Genomic DNA, 23,765 nt, shown 5'->3' with positions numbered 1-23,765 from the left:
ATCGTTGTGTGTCGCAGCCAATTGCGGTAAGACGCATAAAGAAGGTGTAAGTTGACACAAATTCCCAGTGGACAAATCAGCCCATTTCCAACGGAGCTTGTGCGCCATCTTGTGGATTTTCTGGGCGCTACATTGGAGTCCTGATGGCTTTCGGACGGAAAGCGGGCAAAGTGGTTTGTACGATTTTCTTGCATACGTTTTATTTCATTGATGTAAAGTCCAAATGTTTCTGTGTCAGTAATAGCTATTTTTTATAGTTGTTTGTAGTTCTACGGTGGTGTCGGTCCTCAGTGTCGAATGGAAGCGCAGCCCCAAAGACGGTTGGGTTAGCGTCCACCACACCCACGGCCACCGTTAATGAACTGCCGGGTGGATATTTCGGAGCAGATGATTGGCCGTCTGGAAATTCCATGTGATCATTTACGCAGCGGGTCACGTCACCCGAGCTGTCGAATGGTCTGAATGTGTTTGATGAGTCCTAGAGCAAAGCTGTCTCTGCTTTTATAGATCGCCGTGCCAACTGTTGCAGCAACAAGGGAGCTAGTTAGCGAACTGTCACTCCCTCCCGTAGCTGGGCAAGCTGTCAAGCGAGGCTCTTGTGCGGAACCAACTTTATACTCAAACACACACACACACACACACACAACACACAACACACACCACACTGACACACAGAAGAACACACAAGACTACACGTCACCCACCACACACACTTTTTGAAAAACAAATAAATAAAAAGTGGACTTGAAACTGAAATAACGGTAGGAGTGAGGTTTCTGAATGGATACATTCAAAGTCCTCACCACTGTGGTGAATTTGGTTAAAATATCGTTTGACTTTAAGTGGTATGAACTGTTTTCCTCTCATTATCACGCACACACATAAACACACTCAGTGAGTAAAAAAAATTGTGTATCCAAGTGAAATGAAAATACACACCAACAAATCATTTTGGGTGAAATTGTGAGGACCTCTCTGAAACTTGTTTTCCATGAAGTGATAAATTGGCTAATGAGCTCTTCCTGTGAAGGAGTTTGAAGTCCTAAATTACTTCTGTGATAAGGAGTTTCCCAAGTCCTAAATTCTGTGCCAGGCCAGATCTCCTAGATGAAGCTGACAGTTTAACTTGCTGCGTCTGTTGACCTCAGATTGACCCCAGGTTGTCTGTGTTTCAATTGTGTATTGAGTCACAAGTGTTGACTAAGCATATAACAGCATGAAACTTTGAAATATGATAACTTCTAACTTATTCTTTCGAATCTCTATCACTTGCACAATACAAGAATCAAAACAAGGGCGCAAAAAGTTTACATTTTTATTTTGTTATGCTGACCTATCCTTAGAACCCTGCCCTTCAATTGCTGCTGTGGACCTTTCCCCATTGCCAGCGACTCCCCTACCGATCCACACGCACCAAATCCCCCCGGCAATTTAACAATAAATACTTTTCTTATAAATGGAGACTCATATATGTAAATGTGAACAGTTTTTGACCACCACGTCTCTTTTAGTAGACTCTTCCTTTGCCGCAGTATCTCACCATTCCGATCTCCAATTTGAAGTTTGGTCGCCAATTCTAGAACCTTCCTTTCTGATCCCGCGAAATCAAGAAGAGGCAGAAGCAGAACAAGAGTGATTAATGCCCCACTTGAGCGCTTCGCCCATTTGAACTCTTATCCCCGCCATTCCTTTTCACGGAAGTATCATCTTCTGAGTGCAGCTAACGTTTCCCTTATCTACTATTTCTCCCTTCTACCTGCCCACATTTCTGCTTCTAGCACCACCAGCAGCACCTCCATCTTTCTTGTTTAATTTCCTTTGCAGTCTCATATCATATGTCACCAGCAATTCTTTGCAGACATCGCAGTTTTCTCACTATCGCTGAAGGGGGAGATTGCTTTATTAATGGTATTCTTCAATATACCTGTATATACAGTGATACCTTGGCTTACGAACTTAATTGGTTCCCAGACAGAGTGTATAAGGTGAAAAGTGTGTATCCCAAAAAATAAGTTCCCCTAGGAAACCATTAAAATGAGAATAATCTGTTCCCAGATCACCATAAAACACAATTCTCTACTAAATAAGCCTTAAAAGTACACCAAAATAGACCTTGTTTTATGTATAATAAATGTGCTATGGTATTATAATTGAAGAAATAAACTGTACTATATAATAAAGTGGTTTTATTGACCTTTGTGATTGTCGTTGATGGCTTGATGGAATGAAGTGGCCGGTTTCATCAGCATTAAACACTTGATGAGGACGTAGCCTTCTTTTTTCACCATCTTGAGGAATGATCCCTTGTAGGTGCTTTCTCTGCCATCATTTTACCTTGTTCCTCATCAATTGTGTTTTGTATCCATATCAATATATATAACCTAAGCAACGGTCTCAGGCAATAGAAGAGGTTGAAAAACTATTGATTTGGATTAACGAAAAGTAGCTAGCAGGGGACAGTGTGAGTGAGGGTATTATCGCACAGAAAGCGCCTTACACACACTTCCTAAGTTAAGCAAACGTTATGATGCACCAAAAAGAGCCAGAAGAGGGCGACCAAGCTCCATATAAGGAATTTATCAGCCTGTGGAAACGGGCTGAGTAATTCCTCACAGGTCGCCATTTTCGGCCTATTTTTTGGTGATACATTTCCCCCCAATGTTGCCTCAAAATGTTACAGAATAAATTCTTTAATCGATTGCAAACATGGATGCTTTCCTCTTCAGAACTATTTGAATCATATTCATAACTGGATGTGTAACAAGAAAACATCTTTTCCGAATCTGAAGCCATTGTTTTGATTCTCTAGCAATGCAAGACGTCTTGGCGTGACGTCACGAACCGGGGGCGGGACTTTCTGAAACTAGCTGAAACTATGAGGTCATTAAAGTATGTCGTTTTGGGACACTTGAAGTCATTTTTATTGGTGTTTTGCATTTGACTAAAAATATCAGCCTGCGTGTTTTGGGTATTTTAGATGCTATAAAACGTGTTCCTGATGTCAGTTAGGAAACCAAAAAATGCTGTCGGTTGTCCTTTAACCTACGGTGGAACATGACCTCCATCACCGGATATTGTCAGTCATCTGCGATTGCAGTTTGTGATCAAAGTCGCTGCAATCCATTTTTTTTTGTTAAATCCACCAATCATGATTGGCTGGCATCAAATCCACTCGTCCATTGCATCAGTCGACGTGCTGAGAGCAAATAACCTTGGCAACCCGGAATAGCCGACTACCTTATACCTGATGGTCACGCAAAACATCATTCCAGTTTTGGAAATGGCATCAGAGGTGAAAAGTGCAGCCTTCCCTGCAACAAAGATGAAGCACAGAGAGCGACGATATCCCATATTCACCAAAGATTACATGACTAGCATCAATATATGATTTTTTTTTCTCATTAAAATCACCAGAGTTGCGTGAAATGATATTGGGTAGACACCTCACCAGAAGGCATCTTCTTATTTGATGGATTGATCGGCCAACTGCCAGAGACGTCGTTGAAGATATCCATTATGATTGGAATCGTCACCATCGTTGAGAGCCTGGATGGAATTACAGTGAGAAATCAGAGTCATATTGATGTGACAGCTCATAGTATCCTCCAGAATAAACCGTCAATGTTTTATACATTGATTTCATCCATCAATTAGATGTATACGTGGCCATCTTTATGTTGATTGGCACTTCTCATAACCGTGCAGTTCTTGTTTCGAATGACTGCTCGCGTTGGCCGTAAAATGTCAACTAAAAAACTAACAGAAATTGTTCATTTTTGTTTTTGTCAATGTATCTTTTGTATAAAAAGATGTTATTTCAATGTGTGTGTGATCAAAATGTTTGTGTTTAGGAATGTGACGATAAGCTTTCCTGTCTGCTGTGACCATCGACGAAAATTCGAAAGAGCTGCGAATAAATTCATCAACTAAAACCAACAAATCAGTCAAATCAACTTAGTTAGCCAGTTAACGACATACGTGCGACTGTCGGAGAATTTCTCTTATATAATCACTCAGATTGCTAAACTCAATTAGCCTCCTTTTCCCCAACACTTTAAAAAACCCTGCTGAGCGTCCTGGAGAGATTTATAAATTCATGAAAATGTCCGTCGTTAATTGCTTCTCGTGGGATCAATTAGCATGTGTGAAATTTAACAGACGTTTATTTTCTTTCTTTCTTTATTTATTTTGTTATCGGCATGTGTGACGTGGCCACTGCCAGGAAGGGTAAAGGCCAAAAGAGGAGGTAAGCAGCGGCAGTCAAGACAACTAACTGTGTGTGAAGCAGGCAAGTGCGCTCACTTCTAAGTGTGAATGAATGCCAGCTGTTTGATGAAATGGGCTGGAATGACATCCCTGACATCCATTCAGTCGTCTGGCTTTCACTTCTGTGCTTCAAGTCACTGGACCGAAAAGCTGCATTGTGAGCTTCACTGGTCGGAAAAAGGCAAATACAACTGCAGTCAGCCCTTGACAAGTAATTCTGAAGAAATAGATACATCGGTAGGTACTATAGGTAGGTAGCTACTGTAGGTAGGTAGGTACTCTCGGTAGGTACTGTAGGTAGGTACTGTAGGTACATAGGTACTTCTGTGTAAGCTCTCAGTCGTACGGGAGTGGTCCATCGATGAAAATGTTTCTTCGGCCGTCATCTGTACTTCTTTCAAGGAGTCGGACGTTTCGCTTCTTATCCAAGATGCTTTGTCAGCAAAATAAAATCTTGCTGGTAGTTTCGGCCCTATATATATATATTTATATATATATGTCCCTACTGTCCAGCCGGACTCTGCTATGATTGGTCCCTGCTCTCAGGTTGGGGGGAATAGAGGACAACTCCCTGTGGCTCCACTGATTACTTCTATTGTCCTGCGTGAGTATGAGGTCTACGACTGGCCATTTGCTCAGGTATGCCCTCATCAGCATAACAAAGCCTATGTTGCCTCAGCAGTCTGTTGTACGAACGATCCAAATTGAACCTCAGCCCACCATGGCTGTTTAGGGAAGGATTTAGCTGTTTTATGAAAATCGCTTCTTTTAGTCCCCTTTCAAACCATCTATGTTCTTTCGCTAAGATTTTCATCTCATTGTCAAATGTCAAATGAGTGGTTGCTAGTATTATCCCTGCGATGTTGATAGTCTTTTTTTGAGAATTTGTTTAGTCTCCCCAATGTATTGCTCTTTACAATTTTCATTTTTACAATTGAATTGAATAAACTTTGTTTTTGCCTTCAAGTGTTTATTGGTTTGAATATACATATACATAATCAGGCAGGACAGAAGAAGTAATCAGTGGAGCCACAGGGAGTAGTCCTCTGCTCCCCCTAACCTGAGAGCAGGGACCAATCATAGCAGAGTCCGGCACCGCCTGAACAGTAGGGATATATATAGGGCCGAAACTACCAGCAAGACTTTAGTTTGCTGACGAAGCTTCTTGGATGAGGAGCGAAACGTCCGACACCTTCAAATGTGTCCAGATGACGGCTGAAGAAACCTTTTCATCGATTACGTCTTGATGTTGATGAGGAAAGGAGTGAGTTGAGATTTGCCCCTTGATGTAATTAACATATGTTGAATTAGTTTTTCCGTGTGGCGAAGTTTTCATTCTGCACATGGTGTTTATTTTTGCTTCAAAGTCTCACGTGACAGGCGGGGCTTTTGGACTGTTTACGAGCTGCAACTCAAATCCAACTTACAAAAACAAAAAGTCTGCAGGGTATAAAAAAAGGGGACAATAAACACGACAAGATGACAAAGTTTGGAAAACAAAGCTCTTTGTGCTTGAAACAATATTCGACATCCCAAAGACCCCAAATATGACATTTTTTTCCAACAAGTACACCCCTAATGTCATGCGTCAAGCTGGAGCACAACAGTAAAAAGCACTCCCCTCAATCATGAATTAAGGATGCAAATTCAAACACGAGCAGCTGGCTCAAAGTGATCATAGCACGCCGGTTGGCCAAATCTTGAGCAGCTGCCCTCTCCTCCCACAACTAAAAGTGACGGCAAGCAATGAAAACACCAGGAGAAGGTGTGCTGGTCACATGATGGTTCCTAACGTTGCAGCTACTCTCTGTTTGCAATGAATGATGGCCATTTGTCAACACGCAAATCTATTCAGCCAATTGAACAAATAGGACTTGCAATACAGTCGTAATAATATTAATACACGTCATTTATAAGCGCCTTTCAAAACTCTCAAGGACACTTTACCGTCACAGACTGCGAACTTGTTTTCCTGCGGGTGAGCAGTGGCTGCCATACGCGCCAAAGTTCACTCAACCCGGATGTTATGTGGAACTGCTGCGGCTTGGAATTGAAGCATATTGACGTGGGACAGGAAACAAATCAACTTTTGTGCTTTCAACATTTAGCTTGTAGCAAACGTGCACATTCCACCATGACGTCCCAGATTCATTGGTGAAAAGGATGCTTTGATGCTAGGAATGATAGGTTTATCGCCCCACTGTTGATGGCGGTTTCCCCTTCCAATGAATTAAATAACAATACATTGAATTTACAAGCGCCTTTCTGAACATCCAAGGACACTTTACAATAAAAACAATAAAACAATAAATAATATATTTTGCAGAATATAACTTGCAGGTTTGAAGGTGTGAACCAGTCAGATTTGGTGACAGTTGGAGCGAGTGATTGAAATAGAGCTCAAAGGAATCGTGACACACGTCAGCCGCAGGTCCAGCAAGAGATGACAGAATATAAGCTGACCAAAAAGAACTTGAGGGAGAAAGCAGCTACGCCGCACGCTAAGGCATCCTTCTCTCTCATGATCTGGCTGTTTGGTTTTGGTTTCAGAAGACAACATGGCTGTGAGCAAGTGTTTCTGGATTAGCAATGTAAGCTGTCACGGTTGGCAGCTCAGCTTATGTGCTTGTCCCTCGCTAACACTTTTATTATCGGCTTTCTTATTTGTGAACATTTTGTTTGGTAAACGGCATCGAGCTTGTACTGTTGTTGTTTGCATGCGCATGAGCTCATTATGGAGGCGGAACATACAACAACAACATACAGCAAAATAACAAGAACTGACGTAAATGTTAGCGTTACCTTACCTTACTCAGAACACATTTCGGTTAAATTCTAGATTTTTTTGTCATTGTTCACTATTGTATGATTAGATTTTGAAAAAGGCGCCATAGGTTTCATTTGACTGCTGTTTTGGTAAATTTCTGAGCGATATTCAGGAATCTGGGCTCCATTAGCCATCCTGAAAGGACATATTGATGTAAGCAGCATGCGGAAGACAGTAATGCGTGGAGCAACCATGTCTATTCAACTATCTAGTCAACTATCTATTCGCTGGCTGATAGCTAGCTATTTGCTATCTATTCGCTAGCTATTAGTTATGTATTCGCTGGCTATTAGCTATCTATTCGCTAGCTAATAGCTAGCTATTCGCTAGCTAGCTGGCTTTCTACCAATTTGAATTACTTCGGGGTTGAGTTAACGCTAGCGCGTGTGGCTGCCGCTGCTCAGCCACAGAACAAAACTTATCCTGTGACTATAAAGTGACCTTGAAGGCGCTACAAAAGCCTATTTACACATTTGAATGTAAACGCAAGGGAGTCTTTGCATGTTTCAAGAAGAACAACATTGAACGGCGTAGAAGAGGAGCAACGCAACGAAGACCAGTCTCCATGGAAATTCTATGGAAACCAAGGTCACATTTGAATGCTGGACTCAATTTGGACAGCGGCATGTCGCAGAGTCGCGCCGGAAGTGACATCATCCGCTGCCATATTGTTTACAGGATTTCCAAATTCACGAGCGCAAGCCATCTGCAAACGATGCAAAAAGCTAACATAACACAATTGATGAGGAACAATGTAAAATGATGGCAGAGAAAGCACCTCCAAGGGATCATTCCTCAAGATGGTGAAAGAAGAAGGCTACGTTCCTCATCAAGTGTTTCATGCTGATGAAAGCGGCCACTCCATTCCATCAAGCCATCAATGACCATCACAAAGATGAGAAGGTTTCTTCAGCCGTCATCTGTACAAAAGTGAAGGTTTCGGACGTTTCGCCTCCTATCCAAGAGGCTTCGTCAGCGAACTAAAGTCTGACTGGTCGTATCGGCCCCATTTATATATCCCTAATGTCCAGACATGGTGGCGCCGGACACAGCTATGATAGGTCCCTACTCTCAGGTTGGGGGGGGGGCGCGGGACCCCCCCCCTGTGGCCCCACTGATTGTTCCTACATTCCTGACTAACGATTGGCCTATTACACCCACTCCCCCCGGTATCACCTCATCAGCATAACGACCCTCATCAGCATTGCGAAAGTTGCCTAACCTGTTTTGCCTGAGCAGGCTATTGTATGAACGATCCAAATTGAACCTCACACCACCAGACCGGTTTAATGAAGGATTTTGTTGTTTTATAAGAATCGCTTCTTTTACCCCCCTTTCAAACCATCTATGTTCTTTCGCTAAGATTTTAACCTCATTGTCGTCAAATGAGTGGTTGCTAGCTTTTAGGTGCAAATGTACTGCCGATTGAGGCCCACTAGTATTATCCCTGCGATGTTGATAAATCGATGGACCACTCCTGTACGACTGAGAGCTTACGCAGACGGACCATCACAAAGGTAAATAAAAACACTTTATTATAGAGTACAGTTTATTTCTTTAATTATAATACCATAGAACATTTATTTTACATCAAATAGGATGTATTTTGTGTAGTTGTAAGGCTGGGAAAATTATGATAGTACAGTGTGTAGCGTGTACTCAGAGTTCGGTGAGTGTGGCAGTGGGAAGGGGGAGGTGGGGCAGGGCTGGGAAGGAGTTGAATGAAATTCAAACAATATGTAAATTTTCTGCGTCATGCAACATTATTCCTTTGTGTGACTGTCAAAAATAAGCATGACGCATGATGCGTACGGACCTTCATCAAGCTTTCTTCTTCTCTTCCTTCAATGGTACGCCTCACACAAGGCCATTTAATTGCTGCCTTTGTGTCTGGCTGATGATTGACTGGTGATATGTTGGATGTGAACAATGCTTCTCACCCTGAGTGAAGAGAGAAAGGCTCCAGTTACCTATGACCCATGAAAGCTATGTTTATGATTCCAAAATGCAATTTTCCCTGCGGGATATTGATTTACTGTTTCCATTCACAAGCGCCCTTTGTTTTTTTTCGCATGGGTGACCAGTCTTTATCACACCAATCGGAGAAGTGCCTCCTACAATATCAAAGTACATTGCTTGCGTGCACAAATAAATACAGACATAAATAAATACTGTATTTTCCGGTGTATAAAGCGCCCCCAAAAGCCCTGATTTTCTTCCAAAGATGACCCTGCGTGTTATACGCAAGTGCGGCTTATATGCGAAATAACACACAACAGGTCTCACGACTACTATAAGTAGCCACCGACTCCATGTCGCCCTGTAGAATATAATGTGGTGTTCCTTATATGTGGATTTTTTTTTGATATTTATACATTATATTTGGAAAAAAAGTATGAAAATGCCTTGAAAAGTTTGAATGTGCCTTATACACCGGAATATACGGTAAACAGACCGAACGACCGACCGACCGACAGACAGACCGACAGACCGATAGGTAGCTAGAAAAATAGATATTTAGCTAGCTAGCTAGATAGGTGGATAGCTAGATTGACCATCAGCCTGACAAATCAATGGCCAATATCGAATTTTAACTTGGGAGCTGCTTTCCTCCAATGGAGACTTTTCATCCATGCTTTTATCACCCAACACAGTCCTCTATTTGAGAGTTGCCCTTGGAAGGTAGGGTGCACTTACCAAGCAATTTGAGAGCAAATCTATGTGGTTCGACACTAAAAGTTTCACAAGGTTCACTGTCATCTTCATCTCGGACATCTGGCCTTGGACTGATAGATATCTGAATTTAGGACTTGGGAAACTCCTTCGTTACGGGTGTACTTTAGGACTTGAAACTCCCCCACAGGAAGAGCTCATTAGCCAGGTTACAAATTTGGCTAGTGACTAGCAAATCATAGTTTGCGAAAACTCTGACGTTGCCAGTGCCTTCGAGCAGGCCTTGGGTTGCCAACTCAAACTGTGATTGGTTAGAGCAACAGGTTCATCGCCATTGATTTTTATGCTCCAGGGCCTGCAGAACTGACTCTGTAGGCGTCCAGGTCAATTTCTGACCGTGGTAACAAATGATGGCTAAAATGTGATTGGTTAAATGCTTAAATATGAAAACACACCTAGAAGTAGCACAACTAGTCCGTCAGCCATTGTGGTGCTCCGTGTGTTTCCTGAAAACTAGTTCGTATGGCAAGATTATATTCTCTGTAAACTAAAGCGTTGGTAAACTGAGGTATCACTGTATAATTCACATCAGTCTGTGATTAAGATATTTTTAGGCCAGCAGAGAAGGCCTTGCAGGCCCTGACGGCTCACCACTGTTGTAATTTGATGTCAAATGTCAGTGTGTGCATGTTTGTGTGTGTGCGTGTATGTTTATGTGCTTGCGCACACGTGCGTGCGTACAATATGTCAGAATTCATGATTTTATCCGATTTTATCCGTGGGCTATGAGCAAACGACTATTTTTAGCGTGCTTCCTTGAGGAGCATCGCTGTTGCAGCCAGCCTGCTTGCTGCTTAACTGTCCATTCTGCTGACCCCCGCCCACACCCACGCACCACCACGCACACACACACATCTCCCGCATCTCTTACTCTCATTTCTTTTAGTCACCAGAGCTTCGTTTAATAATAATAATAATAATAATAATAATAATAGTCCATTTCATTTCTCAGCGCCTTGCAAAACTGTCAAGGTCACTTGAGAACACAGGATACGTTTTTATGTGAGTGAGCAGCGGCAGCCACTTGCACCAGCGTTCACTCAACCTGGAAGTAACTCAAATAGATAGAAAGGTAGCTAATATATTGCTAGATAGTTAGCCAGATAGATAGCTAACTAGATAGCTAATATATAGCCAGCTAGACAGATAGCAAATAGCTAGCTAGCAAAAAAATGCTTTTCTGTGGATGAGCAGCATGCAACCAGTCTTTTTCCCATCATGTTTCAGGGAGATGCAGAACTTGATGGACCACCACAAGCGCTACCTCGCTGTGGGCTGCGGCCATCATCTAGCCTGGCCGCATGCTGTCCGTGATGCTACTAGCAACATCTCTCACTTGGCCCGCGTATCACGACGCCTTCAAGTCGGCCGCTATCAAAGCGCCAAAGCTGTGCCGCTTTTTTTTCCTCCCCGAGTGTCGGAGTGCAACGGTGCACGCTGTCCTCGCCTCTTAATCCCGTGGCTTCAAACGCAGCCGAGCCTTTCAATATCTGAAAGAACAAGAATAAATCAGCGTGGCCTTCGCAAAAGTCAATAACTCACGACATACACAATTTTATAATTCGCCTCGTTTTTTTTTTTTTTTTTTGGAGAGAAACAGAATGCTGTGGTTGGAATTGATCAGACGATCTCACCGTGAAATGCATTTGCATTTGCTTATCAATGCATGCATATGCATGTGATGTGTACAGTGATACCTCGGTTTATGAATCCCTTGGCTTACGAACTTTTCGGTTTACGAACGTTACATTTATGAAATTTTTACCTTGGCATACAAATTATTTTTCGGGATACACACAGAGCTGCCACAATGAATGTTGTGTCGTTCGCGAACGAGCCCATTCTCCTAACAAGAAAATGGTGGCCACTGTTTTGTTCCTCTATTCCCCGCCCCCAGTCTTCGGTTAAAGCCACGTGATTGGTCAAGAATCCAGCAGGGGGGTGGGGGGTTAAACATTACGACAGAGAAAGAGTGAGAAAACACACACACACGAAAGAGAGATGACAGTTTTAAACCAAAAAACAAAAGTGAAAAATAAAAGAAAATACATAAAAAAAGGTTATAAAATGGATAGAAAACAGTGAAATTTGGACCCATTTCAACTTTGATAAGTTCAAAAGCAGAGTGTAGACTGGAAGGTTAAAATATCCCATCAATCAGGCTCCACAAATAACCCGCACAAGCCATCTGTACACTTTATGCAAAAAGCTATCGACCCAGCTAAACAGAACACAATTGATGAGGAACTAGGTAAAATTATGGCAGAGAAAGCGCTTCCAAGGGATCATTCCTCAAGATGGTGAAAGAAGAAGGCTATGTTCCTCATTAAGTGTTTAATACTGATGAAACCAGCCACACCATTCCGTCAAGCCATCAACGACCATCGCAAAGGCAAATAAAATGACTTTATTGTACAGTACAGTTTATTTCTTTAATTATAATACCATGGCACATTTATTATACACAAAATAAGGTATACTATGTGTAGTTTTAAGGCTAAGAAAATTAGTAGAAAGTAGAAAATGATGTTTTATGGGGACCTGGGAACGGATTATTCTCATTTTAATGGTTTCCTATGGGTAATCAAGTTTTGGTATACACACTTTTTCACTCTGTCTGGGACCCAATTACGTTTGCAAGCCAAGGTATCACTGTATATAAATTCATCAAATGAACATTTATTGTTTAAACCACTTTATGATTGAATGGTATGAATGCTGATATAAGCTACCAAGTTCAATCAAAGTTCAATGTACTATCCATGATATCTTTATTTTTGGTATACACATGCAGTACCTGAAAGAGATCAGGTTGTACGCTAATGATGCTTATGTAAAAGGTGCTGCTTGCTGGGGTGATAGGCTACAATTTACACAATCCAATTAGCGGACATATTGCATCGACAATTGGAGAGTTGTCGACATGCAAAATAATTCTTTGTGGCAGACTGAGGTGAGATTTGTTATTACACGGAGGGGGGAGGCTTACACATACTGGGCAAGTCATCAACATATGCAAAAAAAAACTTCCCGAGGGATGTAGAAAATCAAATTGGATTTAGAAATGTGTGTGTGTATGACTAGTCTTGTGAGGACCACTAACATTTTTTACCTGAATATTTTATTTTGAAATGACCGGATTCTCCTCTATTACGTCTCCTCATTTTGCGACAAAATTTAACCCAGCTTGCAAAAGTTCTCGAATAAATTGGTGAATGGCAGTGAATGAGTTAACAAGTTTTTTGTGTGTTTGTATGACTAGTCTTGTGAGGACCACTAACGTTTGATACCATACGTAGTGAGGACAGTTTTGACAAGAGGACCTTTTTGTCCGGTCTTCACAAGTTTTTCATTCAGAGGGTCTATATATGCATCTGTTAAAGTTTCAGAAAGGTCCTCACAAATCCACCCAAAAACAATTCTTGGTGTGTATTTTCATTTCACTTGGATACACACACTTTTGACTCACTGTGTGTGTTTATGTGTTTGTATGACTAGTCTTGTGAGGACTACTACCATTGTATACCATACGTAGTGAGGACATTTTTGACTAGTGAGGACCTTTTGTCCGGTCCTCACAAGTTTTTCATTCTAAAGGCTTCTTCTAGAGGGTCTATATATGCATCTGTTAAAGTTTCAGAGAGGTCCTCACAAATTCACCCAAAATGATTTTTGGTGTGTATTTTCGTTTCACTTGGATACACACACTTTTGACTCACTGTGTGTGTGTTTATGTTTGTGTGTGTGTGTGTTTTAAAAACAGTAAATAACTAAATCCTCATTTGTTGCCCTTTTGGGCCGCTGCTAATTAGAGAGAATGATGTCCTCCTGAAATCGGGCTAGTTACGTCCTGTGTCATATTCACCCCCTTTGCACGACCCCCCCTCCCCGGTTTTTTTTTTGATCAAAGAACTCACAGCGAGTTATCAGCAAAGAGCTCCTTGACAATGACACTGCTCTCCCTGGAGATGTTTGGTGTGGCTCTTCACTCTGAGGCTTTTTGAAGTGCAGGCAGAAGAGCGTGGGCTGCAGGGAAAGGGGTTGGGGGGGGGGGGGGTTGTCACTTTGAAAGCTTTTAATTCCCACTTTCAAAAAGCAACGGCACATTTTGGTCACCGAGAGAAATTTCAGGTCGTTAGCTTGGAGTCACAGACGGCTAATAGATTAAAGACAGACGTGAGTTATTTTGTTCTGTTGTTAAAAGCTCTTTGCCGCCTATTTAAAGGACAACCGACACCTCCGGACAAGTTGCGTCCATAATTTGTAAAATGACTTGAAATGACTTCTACTGAACGCATTTTACAAAGATTCCATCGCATATAGCATATATATTTTAAGTTTTAAGACTTTCGCTGAAGGAAGGAAGGAAGGACTTCTTGAATCGATTGCAAACATTTATGCTTTCCTCTTCAGAACTATTGGAATCATATTCATAACTGGAGGAGTAAGAAGAAAGCATCTTCTCCCAATCTGAAGCCATTGTTTTGATTCTCGAGCAAGGCAAGACGTCCTGGCGTGACGTCACGAACAAGGGGGCGGGACCTTCTGAAACTTGCCATTTCCGGGGTCATTTTGAAGTCGTTTTGGGACACTTGAAGTCCTTTTTATTGGTGTTTTGCATTTAACTAAAAATCTCAGCCTGCGTGTTTTGGCTATTTTAGATGCTATCAAACCTTTTTCTGATGTGAGTCAGGGAAAAAAAAAAAACAAAATGTGTCGGTTGTCCTTGAATGGAGAAGCAATCAATTTTTGTTTAGTATTCCCTATGGCATTTGCAAGCACTTTGTGTTCCTTACTTTTTATCCTTGCTTTAAGTTACCGGCGATGTTTGATGTAATTATCTCGACTAAAATATTTTGTCATGAACTTAATCCTTGTTTACATTTGTGGGGTCCAATTCTTTCCGGTTTGTATCAGAATGTATATTGTTGGTTGCTTTTTGAGGCGTGTATTTGAGGATGTGTCACCACTGTCCTTAATCCAGCGTTGTTGTTTCCGAACGACCACGATTGATGCTGAGAAAGTTCGACTCCCGCAACACATTTTTTAATAATTAATAATTCTATCTCAGTCAAGCAGACGCCTTCTGAAGAAACCACTATGATTATAATCTATTAAGAAGCAGCCATGTTTGTATGCACCCATTCATTTTAAACACATCAGTCTGTTGCACTGCGTCTACATCTTTAAATAATAGATGCATTAGAAAATAGAGCATTTCGACTTGTGTAAAAATGCATGAATAAATCACAGGGCTTGAATGCATGCATGCTCCATCATGCATGGCAAACCTGCATTCATGTATGTTCTGGACGCTCAATTAAACAGACTCTTATTATGATGATGATTCTTAGTCATAGCACGATTAGGAGTGATAATAGTAGCAGCATTCTTGTTTTTGTTGTGGGTGTGCTGTTAAAGGACAACAGACACCTCCGGGCAAGTTGCGTCCATAATTTGTAAAATCACTTCAAATGACTTCGACTGAGCGTATTTGACAAAGATTCAACGGCATATAGCTATATTTTACCTTTTAAGACTCTCGTTGAATATTCCGGAAGTCTTGTTTTTCAGTTGGTGACGAGTCCTACGTGACGTCACTAAAGGAACGCCCCTATGCACTTAATCTGCATTAAACACTTAATGAGGAATGTAGCGTTCTTCTTTTACCATCTTGAGTAATGATCCATTGTAGGGGCTTTCTCGTTGATAATTTTACCTAGTTCCTCATCACTTTGTGTTCTGTTTAGCTGGGCTGATAGCTTTTAAAAGGTTCATCGATGAAAATGTTCATAAATTTACCATTCGTAAACCGAAAAGTTCCTAAACCAAGGGCTTCGTAAACCGAGGTATCACTGTACCAACAAAGTCAAGCAGCCTTTTTGGACTTTACTTTGTGCACTGGGATTCAGCCATGCTGGAGCAGGCAAAGGGATGTCCCCAAAGACTTTTTTTTTTCCAAAAAGCCAAAGGCATAGAATTATCCACGCTGAGAACAAAGCTATGGAGAGCAAATCCTCAGTAAAGTTCGTTTTGCCCCACGTGATCCACATTGTACCCAAGCAAGAGGTCATGAAAACAAACAAATATGTCGAACTCAGACACGTGTACCGGCCTACTGTCAATAATAGCTTTGAATTAACGACATTCTCGTTTCCGTGTCCTCATCTCTACTCTTAAATTCATCATCTCTTCTGCACCAAAACTCCACCGCCGCTGAGTATTAATTATTTGTGCTCTTTTGCTCTGATTTGGAGTCTTCTTTTGGGTTGAGCCAGATAGCACCAGGCAGACATGTCCAAATCTTCAGCACAGCCAAACTTGAGCGTCTTTATAGAATGAAAAGGTGCTGTTTTGTATCAGTAGCACAGTGACGCATTGATTTTCGGAGCATGTATTTTAATGATCATATTCAAATATCATTGCATCAGATTTTTTTTGCGGGGTGGGGAGGGCGTGGGGGGTTATACCGCAGCTCGCTTTGAGATAACAAAAGGATTTACTGATGAACTTTCATTATTCATACCCAGGGACCTTAATATGCTTTGTACTTTGGCCAGATATCACAATTGGCATATTTAATTGCATTACTGAATACCAAGGTAAAAATATCAAATTCAGAATCAGAAAGCCTTTAAGAGTCCCACAGTGGGGACATTTGCAGTCTATAAAAGGTATTACAGACCATTTTGAAACATTTCATTAAACAGTCCATAGGCCTTGATCTGGCTAAAATAAGACAAGCATGGACGAAACAAAGTACCCAAAATGCATTGTGTGTCGCTTTTTCGGTCAGAGGCGTTCCCTGCGTGACGTCACTTAGGGCATCGTCACCAACTGGAAAACAAGACTTCCTGAATATTCAGCATGAGTCTTAAAACGTAAAAATTAGCTCTATGCGGTGGAATCTTTGTCAAATGCGCTCAGTAGAAGTCATTTAAAATGATTTTACAAATTATGGCCGCAACTTGTCTGAAGGTGTCGGTCGTCCTTTAAATTTGTATGGACTCTCAATAAAAAGCTTGGCGGAGGGGTGCAGAAGTTGGACGTCAGTCATGGAAGGCTGCCGGCAATAAAAGACAACCTTCCTGTGTTCGAGCCTTTGCTCACAGTGTCCCAAAGAACATCTCTGACGACAGGTCTACAAAAAGGCGTCTGTGTAAGCCTCTCAGTCATACAGGAGTGGTCCATCAATGAAAAGGTTTCTTCAGCCGTCATCTGTACAAATTTGAAGGTGACGGACGTTTAACGAAAGAAAATAGATGATTTGAAAGGGGAGTAAAAGAAGCTATTTTCATAAAACAGCAAAATCCTTCCCTTAACCGTAATGGTAGGATGAGGTTCAATTTGGATCATTCGTACAATAGACTGCTTAGGCAACATAGGCTTAGTCATGTTGATGAGGTGACACCAGATCAAATGGGGCAATCAGGCCTGTCGTAAACCCCATACTCGGTCAGGACAATAGAAGTAATCAGTGTAGTCACAGGGAGTAGTCCTCTGCTTCACCCCAACCTGGGAGCAGGTACCAATCATAGGAGACGTCTGGACAGTAGGGATATATATATAGGGCCAAAACGACCAGCAAAAGATTTTAGTTTGCTGACGAAGCCTCTTGGATAAGAAGCGAAACGTCCGACGCCTTCAAAGAAGTACAGATGACGGACAGCTGAAGAAACCTTCTCATCGATGGACCACTCCTGTACGACTGAGAGCTTACACAGACGCCTTTTTGTTCTTAGTTTATCGTTGTTTCCTCATTCTTTATTCTCCTTTTTTCAGGCCTTCTTTGTATGCTATAAGATTAAATGGAATAAAAAAGGAATTTCAGCCTCGAACATCCCTGCTTCCATATCGGTTCATTAAAAGGGAAAAGCAACAAATGATCTGGCTTTAAGACTCTGCTGTTCAAATAAAAATTGAACGACCGGCTACTGCACAGCATGCGAGTATTAGTTTTGGTGGACTGAGTGCACAAGGCAATGAGGATTAAAAACCCCTTGGATGCAAGCCCAGAAGCCATCCAGACACGAGACAACCTGTTTCCCCACCGTCCCCATCATGACTTTAAAGTAGATGACCCCAATGCTTTTATTCCATCAAAATGTTGCACAGTATACACACACACACACACACACACACGTCGGTGCGCCTTATATGTGAAGTATGATTGAGCCAAAACTACTGTCAGCAGCCACCGATTCTATTTCGCCCTGTAGACGAAGTAGTGCGCCTCAAGCTGGGATGTATAAAACGGAAGCCCAGCCTCTGCTGCCGCTCTTTATAATGTGGTTTGTCCTATACATGGAAAACGTTTGAAAAAAAAACATCATCCATTGGGGGTGCGCCTTATAGTCCTGTGGGTATCTATCGATCTATCTATCGACGGTATCCAGCTATGAACAGTATCCATCCATCCATCCATCCATCCATCCATCCATCCATCCATCCATCCATCCATCCATCCATCTTGTGTCCCTGCTGGCTTTGCAGGCACAAAGAGCTTTTCTGCTTCACGTCGGATGTTGTGGGGCATGCAGATGACAGTGAAATGTCATTCAGTAGCACACCAGAGTAAAGGCATTGAAAATCTGCCGTGTCACACATTAGACTAAATATGCATAACCTTGACGCTCACGTAATGCGTTATACAATCCATAATGCAAAAAAAAAAAAAGATTTTTCTCTGGGAGACTCTTTAAACATCAAAGAGTTTTAATACATTCCATATTTTCTCCTATGAATACAATTGCAGTGGTCATCCACATGCGCAGTGTCAAATCTTCCATGAGACACATTCTCATGTGTGTTTCTTTGAGATGTGATGATTACCACTCCGTGACCATGCCTCGGGCTCTAAAGTGGTCACATAAACGCCGCCTTGAATGTGAGCGAGATTGCCGGGGAGACCGTTAAACTGTCTTGTGCGATGAACATCGCGCGACATATGTTTGCAAAGGAACGCTGGTTGTTATGCACACCATAAAAACACTGAAAACACTATTTACACGCCCAGCGCAAGTGTAACTCCAAGCGAGGTCTAACTGGAATAAGCACGGGTGGAGTCTTAGGAATCTGCAGTACATATGCATCTAAAAGCTAGCAACTATCTCATTTGACGACAATGAGGTTAAAATCTTAGCAAAAGAACATAGATGGTTTGAAAGGGGAGTAAACGAAGCGATTTTCATGACATAGCAAAACCCGTCACTAAATCGCCATGGATTGGATTGGATTGGATATGCCTTTATTAGTCTCACAGTGGAGAAATTTACATGTTTAAATGGTGGGGTGAGGTTCAATTTGGATCGTTCCGACAACTGACTTCTTAGGCAACATAGGCTTAGTTACGCTGATGAGGTGCTACCAAAGCAAATGGGGCAATCGGGCCAGCCGTAGACCGCATACTCAGGCAGGACAATAGAAGTAATCAGTGTAACATTCATAAATGTTGTTTTATGAAGCTATTTTCATAAAAACAGCAAAAATACAGGAATGACGCTGGAAGTTATTACTCCTCTTGTGGTAGGTATCAGCTGCTGTGTGATAAGAGTGGATCACTAGCTCTGTCTGATTTAGCAGAGATGGACTGGCTGCCATGGTAACACAGATTAATGGCCACGGTTTAAAACATAAGACTCCTCAAAACCAATTGAAATTCAAATAGAGAAGGAAGGAAGGCAGGCGCCGTGGTACTTTTGAGGTGAGATGAGGTAGGCCACGACAAAGGTTTGCGAACTAGAAAAGGGATATGAACGTTCAGAGATTTATCACTATTTTAAGCATTGTCAGAATTCTAAACTTAAAGGACAACCGTCACCATTTTTTGTTTCCTGACTGACATCAGAAAAACGTTTTATAGCATCCAAAAAATGCAGGCTGATATTTTGAGTCAAATGCAAAACACCAATCAAAATGACATGAAATAAAGTGACCCAAAACTGCCACAAAATGAGCTCGGAATTAGGGAAGATTCAGAAAGTCCCGCCCCCTGGTTAGTGACGTCACTATTGGTAACAAACTACCCTGCTCCAGAATCAAAACAATGGCTTCAGATTGGGAGAAGATGCTTTCTTGTTACTCATCCAGTTATGAATATGATTCAAATAGTTCTGAAGAGGAAAGCATACATGTTTGCAATCGATTAAAGAAGTCCTCCCGTATCAATTCGAGCCGTCTGGACTCCAATGTAGCGTCCCAGAAAATGCACAAGATGGCGCACAAGCGGCGTTGGAAATGGGCTGATTTGTCCGCTGGGAATTTGTGTCAACTTACACCTTCTTTATGCGTGTTACCGCAATTGGCTGCAACACAAAACGATTCTCCATCGCGTTATTGATGTGGTTTTCCTTCTAATTTCGCCATTTCAGACGAAAAAAAGTACCCAAAATGCATTGTGTGTCGCTTTGTCGGTCAGGGGCGTTCCCTCCGTGACGTCACGTCAGGCATCGTCATCAACTCGAAAACAAGATTTGCTGAATATTCAGCGCTAGTCTTAAAACAGATGCAAATGAATCCTGCTCAGTTCAGTCCCTTTGCTAGCTCAGATGGTTCCAAGTGATCCTGCTTCAGCAGGTCACCGTGGACATCTACGGATATTTTTGTGGGGGGCGGGGGTAGAAAATGCCTGTTGATCGTCACGTATAGATTTGTAGTCAGACATTCTGCTGAGTCCTCACATAGTCTTGCCGCTCAATATCACAGGCTATTCTTTTGACGGTCGTCCTATTGACGACTCGTTCAAACTTGACCGCTGCTTTTTGCTAAATCTTTTAAACACGTTTTCGTGTTTATTATGTTTGTTCAAGTCATTATAAGTAAGTGCCTTGCACGCTGGGTCCGAGAGGACAGTCATTTCATGTGTGCTGTATGTCATGCATGTTAGCATAGTTGATAAATCAAGATGACTTTGACTTATTGGCATGAACCTTATGTCTATAATTGAAACAAGGAGATTGCAAGATACTGTATTTGTTTTTGTCCAATGGGCATCATTCATTCATTCATTCATTCATTCATTCATTCATTCATTCATTCATTCATTTATGTATGTATTCATTTACTGATTTTTCCCATTTATTCATTTATTGGCTTATTTAGTTGTGTATTTATTTATTTATTTATTTATTTATTTATTTATTTATGTATTTGTTTATGTGTGTATTTATGTATTTATTTATTTGTTTGTTTGTTTTTTGTGTCACCAATAATGGAGTTATTCTGAGGTTTCAATGGACGTGATTGTTTATTATTTATTGATTGATTTATTCATTCATTTATTCATTTATTTATATGTATTAATGTATTTATATATTCATTTGTTTATATTTACACATGTATTAATATTTATTTATATGTAACTATTTATTGATGTATGTATTTATTTATTTATTAGTTTATTTATTTATTAGTTTGTATGTTTGTTTGTTTTTTCTGTCACCAATACTGGAATTATTCTGAGGTTACAATGGGCATGATAATTTACTTATTTATTTTAAGTATTTATGTATTTATTTATTTATTCGGTGATTTATCTATTTATTTATTTATTTACATACTTGTTTGTTCATGTGTCTATTTATTTTCTTTTATTTACCTATTTATTTCTTTTTATTTATGTATGTATTTATTTGTTTAATTAATTATCTATTTACTTATGGATGTATTTGTTTGTGTTTTTTTGTTTGTTTGTTTGCCACCAATACTGGAGTTATTCTGAGCTTTTAACGAACAGGATAATTGCCCTCTAAATCCTCTGATTTGACTGATGAGACCGTATTTACGATCAAAGCATAACTTCCGGGGAACTCGATACCACTGAGCCTGATCTTGAATTCACTGACTTCTCATGTGAAAACAAGCTAAACATGGCTCTTGACCTTTCTGTAATTACCCACAAAGTATTCTACTGGCTCCAAAATTCCCTTTTTTGAAGGGCCGCGAAGAAGCACCTTTGGATGAATCTCAATGGAGGATTAAACTGCCAAGGGCAAGACTCCGAGCCGGCATTTCATAGGATTAGTTCCCTTGTTTTTTTAATTTAGTGAACACAGTTGATTTAATTTAAATTTAAATCAATGCGTTCTGTCACTCGCATGAATCCTAATGGATCGTCTGCTTATTAAAAATGTTAAGAAGGGATTTTTCATGCTGATATATTGGAACTTATTCTCTCACATTGAAACAAATCATGTAACAAAAAAAAAAAAAATGCAGTACAGTGATACCTCGGTTTACGAACGCCTTGGCTCAAAAAACTTTTTTCGGTTTACCAACGTTAAATTTATGAAAATTTAACCTTGGCATACAAACTATTATTCGGGATACACACGAAGCACCACAATGAGTGATGTGTTGTTCGCGAACGAGCCCGTTCTACTAAGAAGGAAATGGCAGCCGACAGCCACGGATGGTTCAAGTACTTTAAGCGTCGTACAGGGATTCATAGTGTCTTTCGTCGTGTGCGTCATTTCTGACGATAAAGCTGCCAAAGCTTACAAGGGTTCATTCCTCAAGATGGTGAAAGAAGAAGTCTACCTTCCTCATCAAGTGTTTAATGCTGATGAAAGCGGACACTCCATTCCATCAAGCCATCAACGACCATCACAAAGGTCAATAAAACAACTTTATCACACAGTACGGTTTATTTCTTTCATTATAATACCATAGCACATTTATTATACATAACATAAGGTATATTATGTGTAGTTTTAAGGCTTAGAAAGTTAGAAAATGATGTTTTATGGGCACCTGGGAACGGATTATTCTCATTTTAATGGTTTCTTATGGGAAATAAATGTTTGGCAGACTGATTTTTCGCCTAACACACACTTTCTGGGAACCAATTAAGTTCATGAGCTGAGGTATCACTGTATGTATATACATGATAATATACTGACTGAGTGAAGGTTCGCTTGTAAAAAAACTTCCACGCTAATGAGAAAAAAATGGAGTCCACTACATTATAAATGGCAACTATAAATCTTTTGTCATCCGTCGTCCTTTTGTGTTTGTCATTCTCGTGGGTCCCTCTCTGCAAAGCATCTTCGGAACACGTCACGCATACATGCGCATACCAGCCTGACGCATCGCTTGATACTCTTGTTGAGCTGAGGCATGCCCGTGGCGGATTCATTAGTTTGAGCGCATTCGTTAAATAAAAAAAGAATAATAATAAATAAATAAAACATGGAGAGCAACGATGTCACTGCTGGGTGGTTCCTTAACTAATGGGTGTGGAATTCGTGGATGCAAAGTGAGGCATCACGACGTGAACGTGTCATCACGCCGCTGCTGCGCCGACTTGGACACTTTGGCCACAAAAAGCTGGAGGAGTGAAACGACGTCTGGAAGCATGTTGAATTGAAGTTGTTTTTTTTTTTTTTGCGCAATCGATTCGCACGCAGTTTTTTCAAGGACTTCTAATACACGGGATAATACGAATGGATTGATTTTGCGCTGCCGTGTATTTTTTCTTGTTTTCTCTTCTTCCACCCCCCTACCACTCTCCTCCCCGCGTCATTAGCCGGTGCAGCTGAGAGGAGGACATCCCGCTTTTCGTCCGCGGCGACGCTCCGGATGCACAATTTTGCTGCTCCTTTTCTTTTTATTGTTACCCGACACGTAAGAAGAAGAGGAACGTACGAGGTGAAACGCAGCCGAAAGATGTGAGAGAGAGGAAGGGGGTCTATGCGGGAGGAGGTAATGCAAGTGCTTTCCTGTCAAGCCTCGGCTACACGGCAGAGGGGAAAGCTCCCCGCGCCGCAGCGCGCCGCGCCAGCCAGAGAAGAAGGCGACCATTTGTTCCTCTTTTTTCCTTCCGCCAAGGTCAGTCCTTTCAGCTGTAAAAACGATGCGCCGGACCTTAGTTCTTCTTGTTTTGCAACCGGGAGGTTTCTATTGAAAACTGTGAGCTGATGAGCAGGTTTTGCTTCTACAG

General features: G+C 41.2%; 1 protein-coding gene and 1 long non-coding RNA gene across 2 annotated transcripts in view; one reads left to right on the top strand and one right to left on the bottom strand.

Annotated features, from left to right (window-relative positions):
* Nucleotides 1-1,392: 1,392 nt before the first annotated feature.
* LOC148902624 (uncharacterized) overlaps nucleotides 1,393-23,765 on the bottom strand; it is a 98,200-nt gene continuing 75,827 nt past the window's right edge. Inside the window, exons 3-4 of the long non-coding RNA XR_016117180.1 lie at nucleotides 3,449-3,546; nucleotides 1,393-3,311 (exon numbers count right to left, since the gene is read on the bottom strand). This is a non-coding gene — a long non-coding RNA (uncharacterized LOC148902624). The remainder of the gene's footprint in view (nucleotides 3,312-3,448; nucleotides 3,547-23,765) is intronic.
* slitrk1 (SLIT and NTRK like family member 1) overlaps nucleotides 22,855-23,765 on the top strand; it is an 82,744-nt gene continuing 81,833 nt past the window's right edge. The window contains exon 1 of the mRNA XM_089013785.1: nucleotides 22,855-23,653. The gene's annotated coding sequence lies outside the window, so the exon portion shown is untranslated. The remainder of the gene's footprint in view (nucleotides 23,654-23,765) is intronic.

This window comes from Hippocampus bargibanti, linkage group LG01 (genome assembly GCF_051943395.1).
Source record: "Hippocampus bargibanti isolate YZ-2025 linkage group LG01, ASM5194339v1, whole genome shotgun sequence".
Classification (NCBI taxonomy): domain Eukaryota; kingdom Metazoa; phylum Chordata; class Actinopteri; order Syngnathiformes; family Syngnathidae; genus Hippocampus; species Hippocampus bargibanti.
This window is presented reverse-complemented; position numbering and strand designations above follow the sequence as displayed.